The sequence below is a fragment of the Lactuca sativa genome, chromosome 4 (genome assembly GCF_002870075.4).
Source record: "Lactuca sativa cultivar Salinas chromosome 4, Lsat_Salinas_v11, whole genome shotgun sequence".
NCBI classification, from domain to species: Eukaryota; Viridiplantae; Streptophyta; class Magnoliopsida; order Asterales; family Asteraceae; genus Lactuca; species Lactuca sativa.
In genome coordinates, this window is record NC_056626.2 from 152,192,817 (window position 1) to 152,216,207 (window position 23,391).

Here is a 23,391-nt window from a genome sequence, read left to right on the forward strand (position 1 = left end):
TTAAAATCAAAATTTATTTTATTGCGGAAAAAATTTGTCCTTACAACGCAACTCATTGAAAAACTTATGCTAATACATCTTTCTTAGCAATCTAATTCTAACTCTAAGTAGCAGCTCAAGAATCTATTCTTCGAGAAATGCGATCGAAATCCATTCCTTCGCGGTTAGATTCTGCTCACTTCTTCCCTTAAGCTTCCTTTGTTTTCTTCGATCCTACAAAACATCAATTGTAATCTTATTACATTATGTATTAAGAATCTAGGATAGAAGCTTAAAAGAGTTAGTAAATGGATTTTACCTATATTAGAGCCATACGTTTCGACTCTCCCATCTCTTAGATCTCTTAGGTAAATAGGGCAACTTAGTCTCCAATGCCCCTTCTCTTGGCAATAAGAGCAAATTGACTCTTTTGGAATAACACATGGAACTACTTCAGACATTGCCTTTCTCTTATGATCAAACTTTTCGATCATTGCATGTCTTTCACTGCCATTGTCTATATCCATAGAGTTCTTGAAGGCAGATTCACCAATCAGCCTTGCTTTTCTATTGCGCCAAACCATTGTTGATTCGGCAGCAATAAGCATATAGGTGAGATCTATAAGGGTCACGTTGTGGTTCGTCATATAGTACTCTCTTACGAACTCACTATATGAGTTGGGAAGTGACTGAAGAACCCAATCAACAGCCATCTCTTCACTAACAACGGATCCCATGTCTATCAATGCGCGACTTCATCCCTAGGACGTGTGCACACACCGACTTTCCTTCTTTATGTTTACTTGCCAAAAGGGCTTGAGTGATATTGAACCTTTCAATTTTACAATCTTGTGGGTTAGGGAGAATAATTGGAGGAGGAGGAGGAAGTGAAGCATGATTTCTTGTTCCTCGATCAAATCGTGGAATATCATCTTCATGTGGAATGCTTGTTCCACGGGATTTGGGAATACCATAGTTGTCGAACTTTGACATCTACAAAACGGGAGAAAACGAATTCAAGTTAGTTGATTGATTGAGTCCTTGGCAGATCACCCAAATGAAATTCCAAGGCTAGGACCCAACACAATACGCTACAACCTAGAAAAGGGATGCCGTAATCTAGTTGCAGAATATTTGAAGGTAAGTGAATGACGATTCACTAATTTCCACCATGAAAAAAAACAAAAAAGAAATTTAAGTTTTAAATCTATGAAAACTCCTAGATCCTTTGAGATACATTGAACTTTCAATGGCATGTTTATATCTCGATATGCCCCTCTTGTTTGTGACTGGGATGTCGAGGATCACAAAGCGGGTGTGAATAACCATGCAAACTTACATGGTGCCCTCACATGTTACAGTCACCTATTCGATGTGCCGGTAAACCACACACGCTCCACCGAACTATGACAAACATTGAGTCACCCTTTGCTACCTTTGCTTAGACCCATTTAGTGTGCCGGTTAACCACACACGCTCCACTAACGTCTTCGCAAGGGCACAAAGTGTAATTTCATGGAATTGCATCAATTCACTTTTGCCTAAGTAACTAAGATTGGGAATTTTATAAAACATTTAGTTACTTGATAATTCATTATACTTATAATGGAAGGTTTCGTCCTATCCTACCCGTTCGGCTAACGACCCTCCACTAGTCAAGAGTGCGGTGGGTAAGAGTGGATACCCATTCAATCGCCATTTTATAGGCAATTTCCTTAAACACCCCTTATAGACCAGCTTCGTGAATGAGGCCTACTAACGGTAAGACTGACTTTTACTCATACATATATATAATGTTAGACTTTTAATGTTATATATAGTATAGGGTGTATTTTACACTTTTAAAATATTAGGTGGTTCAATTTAACAATTATACTTTTAATTTACTTAAATTGTAAACCTAAACTTTTATGGATTTATCAAACCTCTTTAATTAAACACCTTAATTAGTTAATAAAACCATAAGGGTGTGATTTGAACTTTTTCAAAACTATACTTGAGTTTTAGAATTTAACATTCCTAATTAACCTTTTAATCAACTTTTAAATTCCAAAACTTGAGGGCAAGTTTTGAAACATTTCAACACATTAGGGATTAGAATTTAAATATGCATCAAAATTAAACTATTTAATCAAAATTTAAATTCCAAAACTTGAGGGCAAGTTTTGAAACATTTCAAAACATTAGGGTTTCAACTATTTAAATTTCAAAACAACAAAACTTTTGGGGTTCAAATTTAAACTATAAAACCTAAAGGGCCAAATATGAAACTTTTCACAACAACAAGGATCAAATAACAAATAATTTAAATTAACATTTAATCACATAATTATCCATATTTGATGATTTCTTGCAAAACAATTTATCAATTTACTTAAAATAATTAATCAATTATCTTATAAGGAAACAATTATCTTATTAATTGATAAATATCTTCAATTAGATTAAAATTATAGTCAAATATATCATATAATCGGATTAATATTAATCTAAGATGATAAGGTAATTATCCCAATGCAAAAACAGCAAGAAATCCCGAAGTACCCTCCTTCTGACGAGTTGACTCGTCGAGTCAGACTTGGACTCGTCGAGTCACCTTGGACTCGGTGAGTTCAGCCATGGACTCGGCGAGTCCAGCCTCCAGAATGCAAAAAATCGAATTTTTTTTTGGTTACAACAAGCATCAATACAATAGAAACCAATCAAGGCTCTGATACCACTGATGGGTTTTGGGCATAAGACATCCTATGTGCTCATACAAACCCTAAAGCTTGGATCTAGGTTTCTCTATTGTACATACTTTGAATCCAAGACTTGAACCCTAATTCTAGCATATGGAAATCAGAATTCACATGTAAATAGGTTTAAGAACATACCTTGATTGTTATGTAGCAATAACAATCCAATTCCTCCTTGAATTGACCTTGGAAAGCTGAGAGTCACAAGTGTCACTCCTCTAATGGCTTACAAACACCATAAGCAAGTGGAGAAGGTATATAGAGAGAGGAGAGAGGTTAGAATTCGTATCTAGGACTTCTTGGGAAGGGATCCACGAATTCATAACCCTAGGGGTGTTTATATAGGTGTAGAGATAGGGTTTCAGTCATTATCCTTATCTAGTTGATTATCCATTAAGCAACCAATAAGATAATCCTTGAATCCTTATCATACTCGAATTCTAAGGCTTTCCAACCTTAAATTCGTTCACCATGCTTATAAGATAATCCTTACCTTATTTTGTAACTATCACATAATTACAATTCAGCCCCTCAAGTTTAATTAATTACACTTGATCACAAAATTAATTCTCAATTAATTATTGACCAATATTAATTAAACAAATATGATTTCTCCTTTAATATATTATCCTTATAACATATTACTAAATCATAATAACCTCTCTCTCTTTATTTATTTCTCCAATTAAGTTGCTTTGGTGAAGGCAACCCAAAAGGACCATGCACCATCGGGTCAAGTACATACCAAAATAGTTATGGACTTAGACACTAATCCAACACATGTTCATTACTCCTAACCCTTAGACAATTAATTAATTCAAGCAGTGATCAAGTGTTTAAGCTAATTAATTCCCTAGATTAATAATTTGGATTAAATAAGATTTGTAGTGGTTAATCAATTTAGTGGTTCAATTAACCTCTTGTTTGTTGGTTTCTCAAACAAACTCACACATTAATCTAACTATTGTCTCATTAATCTTAGTTTCATAATCATTATTCCTAAGCATATGATTTAGTGTTCACATAGACATATGAGGTTAACAACTAAGAGATGTTCATGCAGCTTAATTGTCTTCCAATTAACAGAAAATAATTGTGATTAATGCATAAGGTTCTTTAACAAACTTAATTTAATAGATCACCAATAAACAATTAACCAAAAGCTAAGAATTAAACCATAGGAGTTCCTTGGTATTCCCCAAACAGAAACAAAAACGTATTTAGCTCATAGTTGCAGTAAAAACAAACACAAAAACAAGTTTAGCTAGATTAAACATACTCAATTCCTAAAGCTAAGTGGAATGATTAACCTAGTTGCTTCAATTTTTCGAAAGGTTGAAGATTAGAATTCCTCAGCATCTTCAAGGGTTCTCAATCGCAGTTGGATCTGCAAAAAACGCCAGAAAAGTAGTCCCATCGGATAAAGGCTCAGTTTTTATAGCTATCTCAAAACAGGGTGTACTCGACGAGTAGCAGACCCAACTCGCCGAGTAGCCTTGTAGTTACCCGTCTTAAATCAGGAGTTGTGGCTATCTTCTGGAATATTCTGATGGAATCGCCGAGTAGATAAGCTTTTGTCCCTCAATCTTCATTCTTTGATCTCTAATTGCTTTCCCTTGTTCCCTTTCACTCGCAAGCATGTCTTTTGGACTGAAAACAAAATTTAAACAATATTAAGTACCTTTTGTCCATATTATTCACATAATTAGTTAAAAATGAATAAAAATGTATGCTAAATAACTAACTAATTATGCACATATCAATCATTAGTTCATTAGATCCCCTTTTTGTCCCAAATTAGTGGTTTCAAGCCCTAACACTTTAAATTCCATGTATTTATGCTTTAAGTTCTGAAAGGACTTCAGATTGGGACCTTATGGACATCCTAGAAGTATAAAGTCTCTGTGGTTGGGGTTATTGAGGTCCCTATTGAGTGTATGACCCCTTAAGAAGCTTGGAATTGCTTTCTTGAGCTCATAGGGCCATGCATGCACGTAAAGTTTGCAACTTTACGTGATAAGCATGCCCTAGGAGCTTAGATCTATGGGTTAGAAGCATTGCATGTCTCAGTTTTGGTCTGTATGGGAAGTGGGTCGTAGGGACTCGGCGAGTCCCAAAGTGGAACTCAGCAAGTTCTATGAAGATGGTCTTAGACTCGGCGAGTTGGTAGAACAAGTCGGCGAGTCCTATGAAGATTGCATGGAACTCGCCGAGTTGTTCTTCAAACTCGGCGATTCATATGAACTTTTATTGAGTAAGAGGGGATTTAAGTGTTGAAGGCCCAACCCATCTTATCTGCACGAGGGGTCAACAGGGTAACGTAGTCCCAAAACCCCAAATCCTCTTGCGGATGTTCTGGTGAGGATTGGGAGCGAGTGGGGGACCTGCTCGTGGAACTCGGCGAGTTGCTCTCAGACTCGGCGAGTCGGACCACGAGTCGGTTCCATAGTCCCGAGTAGTGAGTCAAGGGTGACTCAGTGAGTGGAAAGAGGGACTTGGCGAGTATGACCGGGTTAGTAGGAGAAGGACTCGGCGAGTCTGTGCCACGACTCGGCGAGTCCAGTGAACTGGAAGTTGACTTTGACCAAGAGTTGACCTTGGACCAGGGATGGGTCAGTCAATTGACCTAAGGGTATTTATGAGTGGCTAATCTATGTTTATGGGTTTGTAGCCGGAGGATTACCGGTGCAACAGCCAGACGTCTAGCGGTCAGACCTTTGGTAACTACTCTTCGAGGTGAGTTTCCTTGCAGTAGTAACGGGTCTAAAGCACCAAGACCGGCCCGTATAGACAAGATGTTAGTATTAAAGTGTAGGTCGAGCCCGTATCTCTTGGTTGAGTTGATTATGATATATGCCAGTATGATAGAATTGTCTATACTCGTTGTCTGTGTGATACTTGTATATTATGGGTTAGCAGCTGAGTGTAGGTGAGGCCCGTATCTCTCTGAGAGTGGAGTGTGGGCGAGGCCCGTATCTCCCAGATAGAGGAGTGTGGGCACGGCCCGTATCTCCCAGCTAGCGGAGTGTGGGCGAGGCCCGTATCATCATCAATGTGGGTGAGGCCCGTATCTCCTAACTGTTCATTGTATGTTTGTATGGTATGAGGTATTATGGGGGAAACTCTCTAAGCTTCGTGCTTACAGTTTTCAGTTTTGGTTTCAGGTACCTCTTTTTCGAAGGGGAAGGAGCTGGCGCGGTAGCGGCCCATCACACACATGCCTCGTATTCCGCACTATGAGATCTTCTTGGGGATTTGTACTCTGACATTTATTATATCTTTTATGAAATGTTATGATCGGTGAACATTTTATTTCTAATGTTTTACTAAGTATATGTTTTAAAAATGAAATTTTTGGCTCGTATTTTTGGGACGTTACATTGATATTCATTATTTCTTAGTAATTGAACTAGTTAATCAATCATATAATTGGTATTAGAGTAAGAAACAATGAGTTTTATTCAAATCGTTGAATTCAATTTTGTTCATCAAGATTTTCGTTCATCTTTATTAATTTTTCTTGATTTATTCTGCATTTGCAAATTCCTTGTACTTTGATCTAGAAATCTTCGTTCGAAAACTTGCTTTGATTTGAATTCGTTATATCACTCATTGATTTGATTATCTATTTATTTTCTCTGAAATCATGGCAAAATATTATATTCATAGCGTCACATTCAATTTGGCAAGTAGCATTGGTTCTAACAACAGAGTTCCTACTCTTTTTTGCCGTATGATTACGAAGTTTGGGTGATTCATATGGAAGATTGTGACAACCCGAAATTTCCATTCTGAACAAACTATATCAAGACAATAGAGCTTAGAACAGTTTCAGTGAAATTCCAGACTTCGGGTATAAGTTTGGCAGTTTTTCAGGATTTACACTTAAGGAGATATCAGGAGAGTGGTTGCACTAGGGTTTTGTGCAACACTGTTATTCCAACACTCTGTAATATTAGAAATCATTTCAGGAACAAAAATATTTTCTGCCAAAAATATCTCAGGACTATAAATAGAATTCTGAACCAAATTCATTCATTATTCGCATTTCCAACTAGAGAAAAACCATTTTCTCTCTCACGGATCTTCGGGTTTTTATCCCAAATGTGAGTACCCCTCTCTAGTAGTGTTACATAGCTTTAAATGTGTTCATAACATAGATTACATAGCTAAATCACTAGATTTAGGAGTTTACTCCCCAAGGTGTTCTTGGGCGGTAAACTCCCGAAAAAAAATGTCTAGCCTTTCCCCCGCGATATAATACTGCCTTAGGCTTGTTTATAAGTGTACTTGGGACATGAAAACACTAAAGAAACACATATGTATGGGAGTTCACGGCCCAAGAGGATCTTGGACCGTGAACTCCAAAAATCATGCACAAAAGGGTGCTTTTAAGGCACCTAAAGCATTGGACATTTACTAGGAATTGTTCCTACTTAAATCAAGGACCAAAACACATCAAAATCACCTTCCAAAGTGATTTTACGGCCAAGACATGGTTCTTGGGCCATAAACATGAAAGAAGGGCACCAAAGTGTGCCTAATGCCTTCATATACTTGGAATAAAAGTCTAGAACCTATACCACATGTGCAAGAGACTTGAAAGCATCAAAAACACCCATACTTAAGAGTTTACGGCCACAAACTCTAAGGGAAATGGCCTTAGGGACGTAAACTCCTAAATGGAGTGTTTCTATGCCTTAAACCCTTCCAAGAATTTAACCACCAAGTTGGAATAATTCTAGGAGTCATTTGGAACTTCAAAACACACAATACACCCATGGTTGGGAGTTTACGGCCGTAAAATCAAGAGTTTACAACCGTAAACTCCATGTGTGTTGGTATATGAGGAGTAAACTCATATATGGGGTCCTTTGGAACCCTAAACACAAGTGTCTTGTCCCACAATAGCTTAGATGCAATCCTTAGGACTTAAAACACTTATATAAAGTGTTTATTTTGTCTAGGATGTCTTAACATTATCAATTAGTAATTTGAGACTAATTGAGTGCATATATGTGTGATTATATGTTCATTAGGATCGTAGTGTGTGTACAAGTCCTCACTTGACGCCTAACAATCCTACACCGTCCAGTTCATCTGAACTACCAACTACAGGTGAGTTCATACCCCTTAATCAATGTTTTAAATGATTTTAAACGTTTTAATGGGGGGAATACAAGTAGAAAACAATATGTTATTAAATCAATCTTATGTATTTTATAATTGTGTTTTCACTCAGTAGATTTTACATATTTCAAAAGGTGACACATGAAGTGGTTTTCCATCTTAAAATACCTTGATAACAAAAGTATTAGTTTTGAAATGTTTATTAAAATGACGTCAATTCATTCTTAATTATTGTTCAAAACTCCTAGATATCTTGTAAAACCATTATTTTACCTTCTTGAATCAAACTATACTTATGTGCATATGTTCATATATATGTTAGAAATTATAGTTTTCACCCTTCATTTAGTTTCCAATACTCTTGGGTAGCAAGAGTGCATAAACCTACGTAAACAACAAATTACCTTTCAGTTAACTATCATAGGGATAGTTAGAAGATATCAAACATTATTACTACTACAAGGAATCACACAAGAGTCAGTTCATTCATGAGTCTATACCAATACTTTACATGATACATGAGTACACCTACTTAGGATTACGTGATACATGAATATGTTTACATATACTTACCTGTTACATGAACACACTTACATGAATACCATACAGGAACACTTTTACATAGGTGCATTATCCTGTATTTACTTACCTGGATACTTGTACTTAGAACTACGAGGATGATGTCTTAGTACTTTCTGTGTAAATTACCTTTCCTATCCCGATTCAATGGGATATCTCGGCGGGACTTACCATTCCGAACCCCACTGATTAGCACCAGTGGTCAATGACCATCTACGGAGGTCTAAGGTTACTACTTATACTAGGTAGATCGATAACTGGGGCTAACCCCTCCACCCACCTGCTGCTGCTACAGAGGACAAGTGGACAATCTTTGATTGTTCATAAGGTTATACCTTTCGCTTATTGCGATGTTGTGTTACTCCTAGTACCCAGTGATGACACTTACATTAATACTTGTTCTGGACAATCTTCGGATGTTCATTAGGTTACATATTTCGCTTAATGCGATGTTGTGTTAGTCCTAGTATCCAGTGACTACACTTACAGTAGTACAACTTACATTAATACTTGTTCTGGACAATCTTCGAATGTTCATTAGGTTACATATTTTGCTTAATGCGATGTTGTGTTAGTCCTAGTACCCAGTGACAACACTTACAGTAGTACATTTTCCTGTTTACTTTATTTTGTGATACTTTCACATAAACGATGAGTTAGACTAAGTACTTTAGTACTAAACAATTGAAGGAAAAACTATCATTTTATCATAACAAAACATTCGGGTCTTGGTAGAAGACTACATTATCATAACAAAACATTCGGGTCTTGGTAGAAGACTACATTGTCATAACAAAACATTCGGGTCTTGGTAGAAGACTACATTGTCATAACAAAACATTCGGGTCTTGGTAGACGACTACATTTCATACTTATAGAAAGCAAGGGATTTTCTAGGGTTTTTCATACTTACATCAACATTTTCATTAAAGGTTTACATGGCCTTCATAATAGATTTTCATAAGCCATACAATGAAACCTAAATACTTATGAATTCACCAGCTTTAAAGCTGGTACTCTCTTTCAAAATAACTTGTATTCTCAGGTCATCAGTTAGACAGGTGCGATGGCCAGATTTTTTAGAAGATGGAGCACAGACAAGACTCGCCTTATTTTGATTATTCATATTATTGTTGTACATTATGAAATAACACTCATGTATTAAAACTTTACTTTTAATGCAATGGATGATGTTGTTGCCTGTTTACTATTTTACACTGTTGTGATACTGTACATGACGTCCTCCACCCCTTAACGTTTCCGCCGTTCGTGGTTTTGGGGTGTGACAGATTGGTATCAGAGAATTGTTTATAGTGAATTAAGTATATCAACCCATAAAAGATATACTAACTATAAACACATTGGGATTAAAACACTCTGTATAAGAGTTTATACCTTTAAATAATAAAATATTTAACAAAGTATACGTGCCTGCATTCATACTAAAATCAGTGTCACAATGACAAGAACAAAAGTATTACGATTGTTGGATATCACAGGTAAGCTCGGGGATGTATGGTCAGTCTTGGGAGTGGCATAGCCTGATCAACTATGCTGTTCCAAAGAGTGATTAGCACATGTCCAAGAATGTTTATGATAGGGCAACAAATCTAAAAACTTACCAACATTACCACAATGAGAACCTTATAACAGAACCTAAGTCGAAAAATACCATAGGGGTGTTTTGTGTTACTATAATTACTATATACTTGAGAACTAAAATGGAATCTTCATTCCTAAGTTGATAATTTCTAAGTGGATACGCTAAAGTTATATGTAACTAGGATGTTATAGACTTAGAATCGGTGAAATTTTTGCTTTTAATTTGGAGTTGAGGTCACTTATCCGAAGGCCTATCCTGTGTTGATTACATATATCTGGTATGCACTTTACAAATAGCGATAGAACTAATGAATATTTCCTAAATAATTATCTAGATAGTTCGTCTAATAATTATTTTCTTACCCCAAATTCTCGCGTAGATAACATGGCTGGATTCCATCCCCACGACAACCTGTTCCTTCCGAACGCGGTTATTGTTGGATGGTTTGGAGAAGAACCAATTAATGATCATCCAATCCCTCTGAATGATCACCATGCTGAAGACCTTTCAGACGATGCCATCTCCGAACCCGAGGTCGAGAACCTACCACAGGCAACTCCCGTTCCGATTCCTAACCCTCGTCCGACTTTTCATGGCCCGACGCCTGAGTGGGTGGAATGTTTGGAAACATGGAGCCAAGGACAAGATCAGCCCATGCAATTTAATGGTGACCGAAGCTTCTATGACCTGAGCAATGGGGGCTCAGCAGACAGAATCATGCCAATTCTGATCCGAAGAGTTGCCCGAAATGAAATTCAGGGCAGGACAACTCTACAACGTATCGCAGAAGTCGATACAAACGGAGGAATGCATATGCTTTGCACCAGTCGCCTTGAACATGCTCGTGAGAGGTCTGAGAGAGACCATGAAACCCTGCTGCAAGCACTGGCTGAATCACAAGCCAAAGTCATGGAACTTCGAGTACGCCAGAGAGTATACGGAAGACACCTACTTGATGTGGAACGCCAACTGGCTGAACTGAGAGTTCACCAGAGGGATGACTGTTGCTAGTAGTAGATACTTTACTTTATTTTTCCTTGTTAGAAAGGAATTGACTTTCTGCTTATGCCCGATGTGGTATTTTCTATGAAACTATCTTGTACTGTAAGTACTTTAGTTAGGTCTTTTTACTGTCAGGAACCATCTTCTCTGGTTATGATGTAAGACCTTTTACAAGGTCATTTTCCCGAACCTGTACGTCATGAATATCAAAGATATTGACAGTCATCTAACTCCTGAGTCATTCTTTGTTCAAATACTCTTGTCATACTTTCATTAGAGTCTATTTGAAACATGCACTAGTCAAGTCATTGGACTATAGCCATTTAACTCCGGAGACATCTCCAAGTCTCTGCTCATGGTTGGATCATGTTATTCACCAACCAACAATACCTCGGCTCGAACAACAAACATCTTGAGACCATTGCATGAACTTACTTCCGATCTTTGCTAGGACTGCATCATAGGGATGTAGGTCAAACCTTCGTGAACATACTTCCATTCCGTACTAGGACTGCATCATAGGGATGTAGGTCGGACTTTAGAGAACATACTTCTATTCTTTTCATGAGCGATCGAACTACGTCTAGGTTCAACCATTCTCGCTCACAAATTCATTTTCTTTCGGTGTAACAGAATCATGTCACCCAAGAAAAACGATCAGCCAATCAACCAAACACCAACTCTTCAGATTGATGCAGCTACCTTCCAAGCTGCAGTCTCGGCTGCCGTGTCAGCTATTCTGACCCACCTGAATGCTAACGACGCAAGTGTTGGCGGGATTGTTAACAACCATTCCAATCCAAGTAACAATCAAGCACCACAACGAGCAACAAACTACCACGATACCCCGAGTGCCGAGACCAAGAGTAACAGCCGGAAGTTTTGGGCCAAAAGGAAGAACAAATCGCTTCGAGGGGCGAATAAGAACACAGCTACGACATCTGCACCCCTACTACCATTCCTTCTGGTGCCCCAATTGTCCCTACACCAGCCAAACAATATGCCGGAAACCTACCGAAATGCTATGAGTGTAGCTTTCATCATCTGGGTAGTTGCCGACCGTTACACTGCTATAAGTGCAACAGGAATGGACGTACTGCTAGTTACTGCAGGATCCAGATCCAACACATTTCTTCAACCACCAATGTCCAAACCTCTCAGATATGCCATCTATGTGGCGTCATGGGACACTTCAAGAGGGATTGTCCATCGGAGAAGGACAACGGAAAATCCGGATGAGTTTGACCTCAGAATGCAAAGAGGTAGTTAAGGACCCTAATATAGTATATGTTCCCTCCAAATCGTCAGTATTTAGTATGTACAAAAACATGTTTAAAACTAGTGCAACCAGAGTCTTATCTTTTGCGAGATTCCGTCCGTTAAGGGACTCTCGTGCTGCGTATACTTATCTTTTGTAGTATACCTTGTTTCGCAGCAATAGTCTTGTAATAAATCCTAAGTACAGTAACTTTGTTAATGGTTGTACTATTGTGTTTTGTCTGTAACGCCTTATGTTCAAATCTAATGTCTTTAGTTTCCATATGTTTCCGACTTTATCATACGACTCGAGTAAATTTTATCCTTGAAATACCAGCTTCATAAGTACATCTTTTTCTCAGAAATCGTCTTTTAGCAAAGCCGTTATATCAGAACACCGAAGTCCTCATACAAGGAGTACCTTATAGTTATTTTCCTTTCCGAAGGAATCCCCACAGTATTACTCGTGCAGTACGTCAAGTTCAATTCTAGGATTCATACGGTTGATCTATCACCGAGGAATGTATACATGAGAGTGATACATAATCAATGTTCTACAGGTTTAGAATTGATGATTCCACTTTAACTTCTTTTCCCTCGATGGGATGTGAGATTAAGGAAGAATCAGTTATTCGACTACCTTTTCAATCTTAATTATATACGACTCATATACACGAAATTGTGATCATTGAATCACGTATGAATTCTAATATGAACTTCAGGACGGAGACTGTCCAGGAGTACGAGTAATTGCATTGGCATAGGAACAAACTTAGAACCCAGTATGACTCTTATAACCAGATCGCCTTACAGTCTAAACACCTACGGAAGATACAAGAACAGCCCAGACAACACAGCGAACTACTCAACAATAGAATTAAAAGACTAGGCTTCTCACCCTTGAGAGCTCCGGTCTTATTCTTGCCAGAAGTCGACGGAGTGCATTTTATGTACCTCGACGACCGGAGACTTCATTAAGATTTCCTTTAGAAATCGTTGTCTCTGCCTCGCATAGACGAATTGATTAGGCAAACACAGGGAAAGAATTTCTTCAGAAATGGACCTGAGATCCGAATATCACCAGTTCGAGTGTTAGGGAAAGATGTCCTAAAGACTACCCTCCGAACTCGATGCGGACACTTCGAGTCCGTAGCGATACCCCTCAGATAGGACCAATACGCCCATAGTATTCATGAGCTGAATAAGTAGAGTACGCCTTTCTTACTGGGATCAGTTCGTCATTTCTCCATATAATGACTACTTATCTACCCTCGTAGTAAGAAAGAACCCATAGAAACATTACCCTCGGAGATACTTTCCGCAAAGTTATCTGAACAAGAGTTTTGGAATTTAGAGTCAAATCTCCTGAGACACACTTTTAGTGTTGTGGAAATTCTTGAGTACTCTGTCAAATTATCCAAAACCGTTGGGAATTTGTCGGCACCATAGTCATCGACGGAAAATTCGCCAAATTCTAGGTCTTACAGACCTACTATCATAGTCCATTCGGAACTCCCCGTAAACTTCAGGAACCCTTTCGACTTTGACCCAGCAAGGGATGGCCCTTGACTGGGAAGTAAGCGAGAGAAAGAACATTTGGAATTCCAAGTGAGAGACCAAATTCTTTAGGAAACCTCACTCTGGGAACGGCTTAATACGCTTCGTAAAGCGTGGAAAGCTAAAATCCAAAATGGTTAGGACCTACGAGATTCTTACCAGAATCGGTCCTGCATTTCACAAACTAGACCTACTCCGCGAACTCAGTAACGTACATTTTCCCCTTCGCGTCTCGAACTTGAAACAGTATCCTTCCATTAGGACTTTCATAATCCCTCTCGACGAGATCGAGATTTATGAGATCCTTGCCTTCGTATTAGAACCGTAGTGACCCTCGACCGAGTGGCCAAGCGGACGAAGCAACGTCGTCGCTCATTAGTGAAGCTTCGTTGGAATAGCAACTGAGAACCCGATTTCACTTGGAAGCGCGAGAGCAAATCGATTAGGAAGTTTTCACCTAACGACTCGATCATTTATACCTACTTCCTTATCTAAATTCTAATTTCGGGATGAAATTCCTTTTAACAGGGGGATGATGTGACAACCCGAAATTTCCATTCTGGACAAACCATATCAAGACAATAGAGCTTAGAACAGTTTCAGTGAAATTCCAGACTTCGGGTATAAGTTTGGCAGTTTTTCAGGATTTACACTTAAGGAGATATCAGGAGAGTGGTTGCACTAGGGTTTTGTGCAACACTGTTATTCCAACACTCTGTAATATTAGAATCATTTCAGGAATAAAAATATTTTCTGCCAAAAATATCTCAGGACTATAAATAGAATTCTGAACTAAATTCATTCATTATTCGCATTTCCAACTAGAGAAAAACCATTTTCTCTCTCACGGATCTTCGGGTTTTTATCCCAAATGTGAGTACCCCTCTCTAGTAGTGTTACATAGCTTTAAATGTGTTCATAACATAGATTACATAGCTAAATCACTAGATTTAGGAGTTTACTCCCCAAGGTGTTCTTGGGCGGTAAACTCCCGAAAAAAAATGTCTAGCCTTTCCCCCGCGATATAATACTGCCTTAGGCTTGTTTATAAGTGTACTTGGGACATGAAAACACTAAAGAAACACATATGTATGGGAGTTCACGGCCCAAGAGGATCTTGGACCGTGAACTCCAAAAATCATGCACAAAAGGGTGCTTTTAAGGCACCTAAAGCATTGGACATTTACTAGGAATTGTTCCTACTTAAATCAAGGACCAAAACACATCAAAATCACCTTCCAAAGTGATTTTACGGCCAAGACATGGTTCTTGGGCCATAAACATGAAAGAAGGGCACCAAAGTGTGCCTAATGCCTTCATATACTTGGAATAAAAGTCTAGAACCTATACCACATGTGCAAGAGACTTGAAAGCATCAAAAACACCCATACTTAAGAGTTTACGGCCACAAACTCTAAGGGAAATGGCCTTAGGGACGTAAACTCCTAAATGGAGTGTTTCTATGCCTTAAACCCTTCCAAGAATTTAACCACCAAGTTGGAATAATTCTAGGAGTCATTTGGAACTTCAAAACACACAATACACCCATGGTTGGGAGTTTACGGCCGTAAAATCAAGAGTTTACAACCGTAAACTCCATGTGTGTTGGTATATGAGGAGTAAACTCATATATGGGGTCCTTTGGAACCCTAAACACAAGTGTCTTGTCCCACAATAGCTTAGATGCAATCCTTAGGACTTAAAACACTTATATAAAGTGTTTATTTTGTCTAGGATGTCTTAACATTATCAATTAGTAATTTGAGACTAATTGAGTGCATATATGTGTGATTATATGTTCATTAGGATCGTAGTGTGTGTACAAGTCCTCACTTGACGCCTAACAATCCTACACCGTCCAGTTCATCTGAACTACCAACTACAGGTGAGTTCATACCCCTTAATCAATGTTTTAAATGATTTTAAACGTTTTAATTGGGGGAATACAAGTAGAAAACATTATGTTATTAAATCAATCTTATGTATTTTATAACTGTGTTTTCACTCAGTAGATTTTACATATTTCAAAAGGTGACACATGAAGTGGTTTTCCATCTTAAAATACCTTGATAACAAAAGTATTAGTTTTGAAATGTTTATTAAAATGACGTCAATTCATTCTTAATTATTGTTCAAAACTCCTAGATATCTTGTAAAACCATTATTTTACCTTCTTGAATCAAACTATACTTATGTGCATATGTTCATATATATGTTAGAAATTATAGTTTTCACCCTTCATTTAGTTTCCAATACTCTTGGGTAGCAAGAGTGCATAAACCTACGTAAACAACAAATTACCTTTCAGTTAACTATCATAGGGATAGTTAGAAGATATCAAACATTATTACTACTACAAGGAATCACACAAGAGTCAGTTCATTCATGAGTCTATACCAATACTTTACATGATACATGAGTACACCTACTTAGGATTACGTGATACATGAATATGTTTACATATACTTACCTGTTACATGAACACACTTACATGAATACCATACAGGAACACTTTTACATAGGTGCATTATCCTGTATTTACTTACCTGGATACTTGTACTTAGAACTACGAGGATGATGTCTTAGTACTTTCTGTGTAAATTACCTTTCCTATCCCGATTCAATGGGATATCTCGGCGGGACTTACCATTCCGAACCCCACTGATTAGCACCAGTGGTCAATGACCATCTACGGAGGTCTAAGGTTACTACTTATACTAGGTAGATCGATAACCGGGGCTAACCCCTCCACCCACCTGCTGCTGCTACAGAGGACAAGTGGACAATCTTTGATTGTTCATAAGGTTATACCTTTCGCTTATTGCGATGTTGTGTTACTCCTAGTACCCAGCGATGACACTTACATTAATACTTGTTCTGGACAATCTTCGGATGTTCATTAGGTTACATATTTCGCTTAATGCGATGTTGTGTTAGTCCTAGTATCCAGTGACAACACTTACAGTAGTACAACTTACATTAATACTTGTTCTGGACAATCTTCGAATGTTCATTAGGTTACATATTTCGCATAATGCGATGTTGTGTTAGTCCTAGTACCCAGTGACAACACTTACAGTAGTACAATTTCCTGTTTACTTTATTTTGTGATACTTTCACATAAACGATGAGTTAGACTAAGTACTTTAGTACTAAACAATTGAAGGAAAAACTATCATTTTATCATAACAAAACATTCGGGTCTTGGTAGAAGACTACATTATCATAACAAAACATTCAGGTCTTGGTAGAAGACTACATTGTCATAACAAAACATTCGGGTCTTGGTAGAAGACTACATTGTCATAACAAAACATTCGGGTCTTGGTAGAAGACTACATTTCATACTTATAGAAAGCAAGGGATTTTCTAGGGTTTTTCATACTTACATCAACATTTTCATTAAAGGTTTACATGGCCTTCATAATAGATTTTCATAAGCCAGACAATGACACCTAAATACTTATGAATTCACCAGCTTTAAAGTTGATACTCTCTTTCAAAATAACTTGTATTCTCAGGTCATCAGTTAGACAGGTGCGATAGCCAGATTTTTGAGAAGATGGAGCACAGACAAGACTCGCCTTATTTTGATTATTCATATTATTTTTGTACATTATGAAATAACACTCATGTATTAAAACTTTACTTTTAATGCAATGGATGATGTTGTTGCTTGTTTACTATTTTACAGTGTTGTGATACTGTACATGACGTCCTCCACGCCTGAACGTTTCCCCCGTTCGTGGTTTTGGGGTGTGACAAAGATTATATTACTAGTAGTGAAAAAATTGGTTCTCAAGTTTAGAGAACAATGATAGGTGGTCCACATCAGTTTTCGAAGATGAAGGCTCCATCACATCTATTGCAGAGTACAAAACACTTCTTGAAAATTATTCAGATATTACTCTTGAAGAGAATGAAAAAATTGGATATGATTTAAAAGAAAGAATAGAATTTTGTTTTGCTCTTACTCCAAATACATTCTATTTGGTAAGTTCCTGTAAAACTGCTAATGCAATATGGAAACAGTTAAAAGAATTGTATTCTGGTGATGATGAACAAATTCATACTCTTCAAACTTCCTTGCTTTCGGAGTTTGGATCATTCAAACAAAGATATAATGAAAGTATTGATCAAGTGTTTCAGAGATATAACCAATTGTTAGATTAGTCAAGTATGGTTTAGAATGTCATGATATATAGAAGAGGGTGGCATTTTGTTAAACTGATGCCGCGCACGATTTAAGAAAATAATATTTTCACTGTTTGGCTGCACTAAAGGATAGCATAGGGAAGCAGGGTCGAATCATCATGGACACAGTCTATTGGTTAATGCCTCTTTCGTAAAGCACATACTAGTTATTCAGTAGAAAAAATAATAAAAGGGGGTTTTTGATTTAAAACTAAAACTAAAAATTTTCATGAAATTAAATAATAAAACTCAATAATAAAAACAAATTCAGTCCTACTGCGATTTTCCTAGTCATGCAATCAGTCTAGATCTGATTATTCATAATGCGTTCTATCTAAGCTGATACCGAGAAAAACTAACAAGCTCTACTATAATCTCTTTTAATTAGTTAAATTAACCAAAACAAGCTCTTCATTTGACCCTAAATTTTTACTATCTATTTAAACCAGCTCTTAATTAAGATTAGAAAACTTGCATTAAGTTCTCTGTAAAATTCCCAGCAATACCCAATACTTCTCACATGCTCGGAGGCGTAAAGGTATGAAATTTCAGTTTGTATTAGAGTTAAATCCCAACAAGGAACCAATATGATACTTGTCACTTATTACCAGTTGACAAGAACAATTACGGATTCTATTAACTGGTTAACTTGAATGATTAAACCCTAGTTGGGTGACCAGACTAATAAGAATTAAAAATCAAATATTTATTGTAACGTCCCAAAAATCAAGACCAAAAATGTCATTTTCAAATCATTCATCAAGTTATAATTATCAATCATTAACATAAGTCGTTATATCAATTCTGAGTATCATTTCAAAACATGTTCATTTTATCAGAGTATACATCCAAGGCTAAAACTTCTTGGTGTGTGCGATGCAGTCAACCCGAGCTCTTCCCCCCGCTACTGGAAGTACCCTAAACCAAAACTGAAAACAGTAAGCACAAAGCTTAGTGAGCTCCCCAACCTACCACATACCATACACGTAACCACATATTGGGCCCCTACACACTGCATCGGGACTTGCCCGGCATCGGACTTGCTCCGACATCGAGCCCCCCGATGTCAGGCCCCACCTGGCATCAAGCCCCGCTCGGTATACATATCTCTCTCTCTTAGCCCCCGCCTATCTCTGGGCCTCACCCGCTATACACATACAAACATATAACATACTAGCACATAAAGAAACATACTCTACTGTACTTCTGTTTTAAGGCCTCGCCTAACTTAGGCCCCGCCCCTGGTCTACTACTGATGAGCTATGGAACCCCATCCACACTCCTGTTGTCAGTGAGACACGGGCCGCCGCCCACACTCACTACTCTCGGGCCTCGCCCTACTATGATAATAATAAGATATGGAACCCCATCCATACTCAGCTAGTGATGAGATTTCGGACCTCGCCCACACTCACCTCCCTACCAGACACATACAAGTATAAAAAAAGACAACAAGTATAATCTAACACGCATATACAACACTTCCTCGGGCTTGCCCCGGCATCGGACCCTAGTCTGGAACATACTACCGCATAAACATACTTCGGGCTTACCCCGGCATCGGACCTTGGTTCAGAACCTATCGTACCGACACATGCAAGAATCGCAAAGACCTATAGCATACTAACATTCCTCGGGCCTCACCCGGCATCGGATCGTGATCCGGAACATAACATACAGTGCCCAGGGCTAACCCCCGTGTCTTCCTACTATACACAAACATATTTAGGAACATAATGACCACACGAGCATTGGCGGATTGGGGGGGGGGGGGGGGGGGAATATTAATATTATGCCATATTCCTTCTTCCAAAAGTTAAACCTTCCGGTCCCAAAGCCTATTCCAATGAAGATTCATCTAGCCGACAAAACGATAATACATCCAATGGGAGTATGTGAAGATCTCCTTATCAAAATTGATAAGTTAGTATTTCCGGTTTACTTCATAATATTAGACATGGAGGAGGACTTTAAAGTACCCATCATTCTTGGGCGACCATTCTTGAATACCGCTTGTGCCTTGGTAGATGTGCTTGAATCTACGCTAACATTAAGGGTGGAAGATGATTCGGTAATCAATAATTTTGGATGATGAATTTTGGAGAGAGAGCTTGCTTGCTTGCAAGAGGTCAATCAAAACCAATTCTTATTATCCTTGGAAGAGAATTTTGATGCCAAGGGAGATCTGGAGGAGATAGAAAGGCTGATCAAGGAAGTTGACTGCAAAGAAAGCCTCAAAAGTGTTGAAGACTCTCTGACTCGCCGAGTCGTACCCGCTGACTCGACGAGTACATACGAAAAATCCCATTCTGATGGAAATTTTAGTCTGCAAGCCATTAGTACCCTTTATGAACCGGATGTGCATGTTTTTCATGATTACTTGAAGAATCCTCTTAAGGAAACAAGGCAGTTAAAGATCGCATCAACTTTGAGGATGCACATTTGGCTTTTCTTGAAACAATTGTGGAGAATGATGCGGCTGTCCAAGAGGAGGATAGAGGAAGTTTAGAAGATAAAGGGGATCCTAAAACTTTGAATGGTGATAATCATAGCTCTTCTATTGAATCACATATGCTAGATCAAGAAGAGATGTCGATCAAAAGCAAAAGAACCAAGCCTCGTGCCATTGTCTCTACTACGTTTGAAGTTTTCACTTTCAAAACACTGTCACACCCCAAAACCAAGAACGGCGGAAACGTTCTGGGGCGGAGGACGTCATGTAATGTATCACAACAGAGTAATAGTAAACAAGCAAACAACATCATCCATTGCATTAAATATATAATTTTAATACAAGTGTGTTATGTACAGTTATAGACACCAAAAGTAATGTAAATCAAAATAAAGAGATGAGTCCTGAATGCGCCCCATCTTCTCAAAAGTTGGTCTCGGTACCTGCCTACTGATGACCTGAGAATACAAGTTATTTTGAAAGAGTTTATCAACATTAATGCTGGTGAGTTCATAAGTATTTTAGTGTCGGTATTTGTATCAAAACGTTTGAACATAGTTTTAAACAATAGTTTGTAAACATTGGTGATAAAAGTATCTGAATGTTTGTACGTGTTTGTAAAAGTTTGAATCTATCAGAAAAACCTATATTTTCTATTAAAAGTAGCCTTCTACTAAGGCGTAACTGTTTTGTATGTTTGTTTATCGTAAACGTGTGTAATTTTCCAAGTGTAACTATTATTATCAAAATATAGTTTATACATTATTGTTTAAGTGAAATAGTCACTAATGTATATAAAGGATAAATTACTGTAGTACTGTAGTATTGTATTATAAGAACTACTGCTGTACTAACTACCTCAAACCGAATTTATAATAAGGTATCATGTGATTAATTGTACCATACTATCGACTGAGTAACAACGACAAATGTAGGTCGTAAAAAGGTATGACGTTTGGCACCCGCAGACCTACATGTCCGACTGTAGCTAGCAGCAAGGTGTAGGATAGTCAATCCAGTATAGATCTATACGCAAACTCACGCTCTCCCTCCAAGAGACTCTGGTTACAACTCGGGCCATGACATTTAAGGCATGCCCTGATACAGTGGATCACATTTATGTAAGTGTGTGTATGTATATGTAATGTATTGTTCCTGTTCTAGTATCGTTGTATATGTTCTCTTTCTAGTATAGTTGTATATGTTTTCCTTATAGTATAGTTGTATATGTTCTCATAGTAATATCATGTATATGTTCTCGTAGTAATGTAATGTATATGTTTCTCATAGTACTAAGTACTGACTCATGAATGAACTGACTCATTGATCTAGCAATAGTATAAGTGTAATCATGCGTTACCCCGATGGTAACTTACTAATGATGTAAATGATATGCATGAATATGGAAGTAATTTTATGTCTATATATGCACATATGATATATAATTAATATTGAAACGACCCTCGAACGGCTACCCGACATCCCACCAGACCACATCCAAATCGAGGAAAAGGAAATAGGGCGGATGGCCCTCCTAAGCCTTTTAAACATTTCTTATATATCTATGCATATATGGACATGCAATTTATAAGAAGTATAATAAAGTTTAAATAAAAGTATTTAATAAGTAAAAGAGTTTGTAAAACATTTTGAAGTAAAACAGTTTGATAAACAATTTGAAACAGTGATAAAATCATTGGTTTTATAGTTATTAATCACATGTGATTGATGTAATAACTATAAGTATTCAACTTGTATTCTCCCCCATAAAAGTATTTAAAACATTTAAAAGTATTTCAAAGGTTAATTAAAGGGGTATAAACTCACCTGTAGTGAGTGGTTCTGATGTCAATGTTGGATTAGTTGCTAGGTGTCAAGTGGTGACTTGAGTACACACGCGAATCCTATTTAGCATATAATGGCACATATATGGATATAATTAGTGTTATGAACAACTAATTGATGATTTTGGGACCACCTTAGGGACTAGTAAACACTTATAATGAAGTGTTACAATCATATATGATTGTATGAGGGTTTATAAGGCTATACAAGAGGGTGTATGGCCAAAATACACACTATATGTGTGTGTGCGGCCAGGTGTGCGGCCTAGTGTGCTGCCAGCACTTATGTGCGGCCCTGTGTGCGGCCATGTGTGCTGCCAGATGGTGTGTGCTGCCATGTGTGCGGCCAGATGGTGTTCTTGGTGTTCTGGGTACCTTTTATGAAGATCTTCAAGGAGAATGGATGATACTTGAGAGGATTTCGTTTTCTATGCTTGAAGAAGTGAAGGAAGTGTTCAAAAATGATTTAAGTGTGGTATATATAGGTGGAGTGTGCGGTTGGGAAAGGTGTGAGGCCGCAAACAAGAGTGTGTGGCCGCACACTCCATGTGTTGGAGTGTTTGGCCCGGTTTTGATTCTTACACTTCGAGTTAACCCTTTTTAACACTCCTACCTTGATTATATCATACTTAGAACGCTTCATTAGACTCTAAATGGTACTACTATATAGCAAAATGAGTCTAATATTGATAAGAATTGAAGGATTTACGCGAGGAATTTTTCGGGTTGTCACAAACACCGTATTCTGTAACGACCAAAAAGGCAATCAAGAAAGATAAAAAAGGAAGGGAAACGATGGAGCATGAAAATGACGGAGTGGAAAAAAATAAGCATGGTAAAGGGAAAAAGCGTAAAGCTGAAGAAATCACTGCAAGAAAGAGAATGGAAGAATTGAAGAGGGCATACAAGAGAAAAATCCATTTGTACAAGACAAATTATAAAGTACAAAAATTAAAGAAGGAGATTCCAATGGAGGAAGCAACAGAAACGTAAAGCAGGATGGAGTCTAGCTAAAGACTCCTAAAAATAGCACTTAACGGGAGGCAACCCGTCAAA